This window comes from Bacillus rossius, chromosome 1 (genome assembly GCF_032445375.1).
Source record: "Bacillus rossius redtenbacheri isolate Brsri chromosome 1, Brsri_v3, whole genome shotgun sequence".
In the NCBI taxonomy this organism is placed as follows: Eukaryota; Metazoa; Arthropoda; class Insecta; order Phasmatodea; family Bacillidae; genus Bacillus; species Bacillus rossius.
In genome coordinates this window covers 149,705,789-149,711,788 of record NC_086330.1, presented here as the reverse complement: position 1 = coordinate 149,711,788, position 6,000 = coordinate 149,705,789, and the positions used below count along the sequence as shown (strand labels likewise).

The following is a 6,000-nucleotide window of genomic DNA, read 5'->3' as shown; positions in this document are numbered from 1 at the left end:
TCAAGGTAAAGGTTAAATTTCAAGGTCAAGGTCAAAATTCAAGTTCAAGGTCAAATTTCAAGGTCAAGGTTCAAGGTAAAATTTCAAGGTCAAGGTCAAATTTCAAGGTCAATGTCAAATTTTTAGGTCAAGTTCAAATTTCAAGTTCAAGGTCAAAGTTCAAGGTCAAGGTCAAAGTTCAAGGTCAATGTTGGATTTCAAGGTTAAGGTCAAAGGAGTGGTGACCAGATGAGTATACTTACATGGTATCAGCACACTCTAGCGGATGAAAACAAGATGGTGATCTCCAGCGGACGAAGACAAGATGGCGGACATGTCGTCATACCAGCTGACGATATATATGCTTTGAAAAAAAGTGGTAGGAGTCAGTCTGCCTGCATCCACCATTGAGGAAGGAGCCTGTCACCATTTTTAGTTTTTTTTTGCACTCACCGGGTTCGAACCGAGGACGGTGATCGATATAATCAATCAGAATTTGAATAAGTTAATTTTTTGATGAATTTTGGAATTTTTTTCATTAAAATCGGATAATAATCAAAGATTTTCAAGATGGCGTCCAAATTTCAAGATGGCGTCCGTAACGGAAATTGCAACGGTGACGTCATAATTCTAAATGGCGGAAAACACAACGCCGGAATTTTCGAGAAAACACAATGACGTCATACAAGATGGCGGATCCAAAATGGCGGATCCAAAATGGCCGCCGTGATATACTTGTCCCGTTACGTTATGTCCCGTTACGCTCGTCCAAGATGGCCGCCGTGACGTCACAATCCAATATGGCGGACCCCAGCACCGGCACCGCCCCCTGGACCCTGCGCTCGGACATACTTTCCTATACTACTCAGTACCTCTACTATGCCAACCAATTAGATTGGCTTGAATTTTTTTTCCAGCAAATAAAATTTCGTTGTAATAAAATTTTTTGACTGACATGATTAATTATATGCACTATTACATATTTAATATAGCTGATTAATTTTTTTTTGTTTCGATTTGCGATCGGTAGGCTATATCGGGTGTTATTATGGATATATACACACACATATTAAAAGGACCAAATCCCAAATAATTTCCGTACTGTGATAAATAATACAACGAATACTAGAATTCAAGAATTCAAATAAATCTGCGTGATTTAGAGTGAGAGAGATAGTGAAATTCGAAATGAAACTAAAGCATTTATTTAAATAATTTTATTAAATTAAAGAAACTGTTCGAACTGTTGGCATCTGGCCCCTTATTGCACGCTCTACAACTGCTTGGAAATGACTGCTTTACAAGTCGTGCCAAAGTGCAAAGATTTATTATTTGTTCGACAGGTTTAGAGATTCTTTGAAGCAACTTTGCTATTTTTAAAAGAAGTGGCAAGTGTTGTACAAATTTCATCTTGCTTGGATGAGCCATCTTTTGAAAAATCTTGTTTTGTATAGTATGAATAGTCAAATTGACCATTAAAAAAAATATTGCGTAATTCGCGCAAAGATATCTTTTCTCTCCCAAAAGTTTATCATGTTTGATTTTATTTTGAATTGTTATTAGAATTATAGTTATTCAGGATGGCGTGACAGAAATTAGATTAGTATAATATAAAAAGTTGAAGGGACAGTATCTAAAAGTTTTCCGCAGGGTGGGGAATTTAATACTTAAAAAAAATTCCTGTATCTAAAAAAACTACAACTTTTTAAAAAAACTTTTGATTAAAAAACCATCATTAATTGGACTATCAACTGTTTTCGTTTTGATACTGAGTTCTGGGACATACGGTATATGTGCATGTATTCGTTGAAAATTCTTTATAATCACGTATAAATGTAATTTTTTGAATGAGTTTGTTAATTACAGTAAAATTAAAAATTTACAGTAATATAAGGTGTCTTAATATTACTTTAAATATATATCAAAAATAACGTACGAGACGCTTTTTAAAATGGCGTCTTTTTACCAGGGTAAAAGTTAAAAAAAAGTTGTTTGCTTGCATAGCTGTGTTCTTCACTTCCAGCTGGGACAGCCCTTGTGATGGCACTTGTGGGGACAAGTACACCTCAGAACGCAGATGTGGCAAACTCGCACATGACCCAGTGTCGTGTGCAAACAATTTGGTTGAATGGAAGTCGGAAATGTTTCAACTTAACTTACGAACTTTTTCAGATGGCTGCATCCCCAGTAATTTTTTTTGTTACAAGAACAGTAGGTTTACTATAATTTACAAGGATTTCAAATACCCAACTGTTGCTGTTTCCAAGTCAAAGGCACTCAATTAGCATGTATTTTTAGTTTTGGCTATAACCTATATCATGTTGCCATGTTTTCATAAGTTAATGATTATGTTTCATAATAATAACTTATAATGTATGATGTGTAATGAGGTTGATTAAAGCAAGACATATAGGTCTTAGTTATTTTATATGAGGCATTAGAATTATAATGGTTACACTGCTTTACAACATATCAATACTATTCAATATATTGTACGGGTTATTTATGAATATATATATATATATATATAAATTAATTGCCGCATGTATGAAAGATCATCACTTGAGAACTGTTCGTTCAATATTTTTTTTGGCGTTCGTAACTGTCAAGACAAGGTTTGTACGAAAAAGAGATTTTTGGATAATTCTGAAAAATTACGGTGTCACAGATTTTCATAACAACAACAAATTTCACATTAAATATTTCAGTGTTTTCTTAATGGTTATCATTTATTTTGTATTTTAAGCATAGAAACCGTAACATGTTTTCATTGCATAACATAGCCGTTAAAATAATCAAATTGGGTTATTCACAGGATTTCAATTCGTAGTTAATTTATATAAATGCAACCAGTGAGGCATCGAAATATCGGTTGGCGTACGGGCAACGTAAGCCAACTACATGATCGTCCAGTAAATGAGACTGACGAAGAGCGTACACAATGTTTGGAAGAAAATCGAATAAGAATTTCTCAAGCGCGATCCATTATGACTCCAGAACAACGGATACAGTCGAGTTCGTCTCACTTAGTTGGAGCCTACACATGGAATAATTTGGAACGACGACAAAACAAACTGCCAAGCGTGACATTACGACATAATCATTTGGCGTTCAGATATGATTCAACAGTCAATTATGCCGCTGATATGTCGGTCGACTTCGGAACAATGAGCATTGTTTGTCAACATTGCAATGCTTTTAGATTTCCACATGGACAACCAGGATTATTTTTTGCGAGCGAAAAGTTTATATTGCCACAACTAACACCACCACCAGAGCCACTGGCATCATTGCTTTCTGGCCAAGAAGCTCTATTGAAGCATTTGTTGCAGAATATACAAAAGTACAATTACTTTCAAATGACATCGTTTGGGGTGAATATTATCGAAGAACGAGGTTTGAACCCAACTTTTAAGGTAAATTCCTTTTCGACTGCATCACACATCACATACACAACAAACACATCACACAAAGTTTCACCGAGGCTCATAAATAAAGTATTTATTTGATATTTTACAGATTCAAGTACAAATTCACCATCGTGCAGGAGCATTGTTGGCGTCAGTGAATGGTGATTACAAATTTCTTCAGATTTATTTGCTTGGGAAATCTGTTGATGAAATCAATCAGCGTTACGCCATAAGTCGTTCCCTAAACCGAGAGATTATTGTGTAACTGCAACAACTATTGCATTAACACAGTCAATTGTTGAAATTATTCAAGACTGCACTAGAAATGATGATAATCACAAAATAGTGATCAAAGCAGATAAAATACCAGCAGGCGAACATGAAAGACGCTTCAATTCATCGACGCTAAATGAAGTTGCCATGGTGGTTGTTGGCGAGAATTGTGATTCGATGGCGTGATGGTGATATCCTTTAGCGTATTTGCGAAACCCATCGTTTGTATGATGCATTACAATATCCGCTGATATTTTACCGTGGAGAGGATGGATATAATTTTTTAAACAAATGTTGGTACGTATGTATGAAATTGCTAAACTCCGTCACCGTTTGACCGATCGCCATGAAAGTAGGCACATCGAAGTGTTTTTCCATGGAGGTTTTCTTGCTATCCATTTTTTTTTATAAATCGCCACTAGATGGCACTGCAGCACATCAAATTATAAACCGTTCAACCGTTTGTCATTGGTAAAAAAAATCATAGGTCATAGATATTCAAACAGTAATTGTGTGTAATTTCTCTATGTCCAGCACACTAACATAGCGATATACATTTTAGTTTAACTCGCGGACAATATATCAGCCTGTGTTAAGCCCGGGCAACGCCGGGTACTGCAGCTAGTGTATTATATTAAAGAAGAGGGAGCAGAAAGGTGTTGCTAGGTGTGGTGTCGCGCCCCACACGCACCGTCGCGAACACGCGCGGCGAAGCTACGGTCCGAGCGCCCCGACGCCCTCGGCGCCGCTCCTCGGGACGTCCAGGGACGGAGGCTCCTGTCGTCACCTGGAGGCAGTGTTTGCAGTCCTGGTCTGATGGTTTCGCGGGCTGCTCTTGCGACAAAGTCCGCTGCGCTGCACTCGTTGTTGCGGCGGACTACTTGCAGGTGTCTTGCTCCTCGTGTTGACAGATGTGGGGCATAAGCCACTCGTAACAATGTGACGTGTCATAAGTTTGAGAGTCTTGAAAGGCAATACATTGGCACCCATTTCCCAAACTGTCTGTTACAAAGTATGTTTGTTTACTACATGAACTTGTCTACAAACAAGTCGACAGTACAGGCCCCGATTTCAGGTAGCTGGCGCTCTAAGCAGATAATCTTTACCCGCTACCCACCCTTCATTTTGCATTTTCCCCCAAACATCATAAAAGTGTACAAAAAAAAACAAACAAATTATGCAACTTAATACTAGGGTTTTCAAATACATCGGCTGTTTGTCTTTATTCTTATTTAAATTTAAAAAAAATTGGCTATGGCAATTTTAATCTTCTGTTATAACTACCTTCATTAAAGATGAGCTATGGTATACTGTATATTGTTAAACGAGTTAACATTAATATTTTAAAATAAAATCCCCACCGTACGTTAAAAAAAACTTATTTTTTCCCATTCCGCAATTTATTTTATAATTTTTTTTTCACACTTCCAATTCAAATTCTCTCGCCCCTAAAGAACTGGCACTCTGGGCAAATGCCCAGTCGGCCCGTTTGTGGGTTGGGGCCAATAGACAGAACGACAGTGGCAGACTTCTTGAGAACTGTGGATTTGAGACACTGCACGTGACGCAGACTGCGACACAGAGACTGAACTGCTGCTAGGAGGAACAAGAAAAGAGATCACGAGGAGCCTTGAGGTATTCCCCGCTGGCGCGACTGTGAAACTGTTGTTGACCCTACTTGTGTAAGGTCGTGTCCAACGAGCGAGCGCTGCAGCTGCTAATAAATACCGTTGCAGCTATCAGGCGCGGCCACTGTGTCGCGACAACGCTAACACTTGGTGAGTACTTTCAAGGGTATTAAGCCCCGCCATCTTGGATTTTACCATATTTTTGTTATATTTATAATTTGGAACTATTTATCATAAATTTGGCATGTCAGGGCATAAATCATATTTCTAGGATCTTTTACATCTTGTTGCGACTACACATTTACTTACAGGCTCTAGTCTGTAAGCGTCGAGAGGAAATAACTTATAATTTCACGTGGGCGAGTAGAAATGTTATGATAATACACCAGTTCACAAGTGTAGCCAAAGCCAAGTAATATGCCATGAAAAGCCAAAACAATTTAGCATGGAAGTTTTTTTGCAAGCGGTATCAAAATATTGGAAATTGCAAGATGGTGAGGCATAATCCCCTTAAAGCTGCGTATATTTTAACGTGCATCGAGAGCTCAAACTCATTGAGGTAAGACGTCAGGGAGTGGGTGAATACAGTATTTACCACTAAATATGAGAACGATCCCTCCCCCCATTTCGTTTTCCTGTTTGGACAGCAAAATATGTTTGGTTATAATGATGTTTGACGCAAATTCCTTGAATACGTCTTCTTAACTTCT

At 37.9% G+C, this 6,000-nt stretch overlaps 1 protein-coding gene across 1 annotated transcript in view; it reads left to right on the top strand.

Moving 5' to 3' along the window:
* The first annotated feature begins 5,406 nt into the window (after nucleotides 1-5,406).
* The window catches only part of LOC134546273 (hemolymph lipopolysaccharide-binding protein-like), a 35,026-nt gene continuing 34,432 nt past the window's right edge, over nucleotides 5,407-6,000 (top strand). Inside the window, exon 1 of the mRNA XM_063388981.1 lies at nucleotides 5,407-5,440. The gene's annotated coding sequence lies outside the window, so the exon portion shown is untranslated. The remainder of the gene's footprint in view (nucleotides 5,441-6,000) is intronic.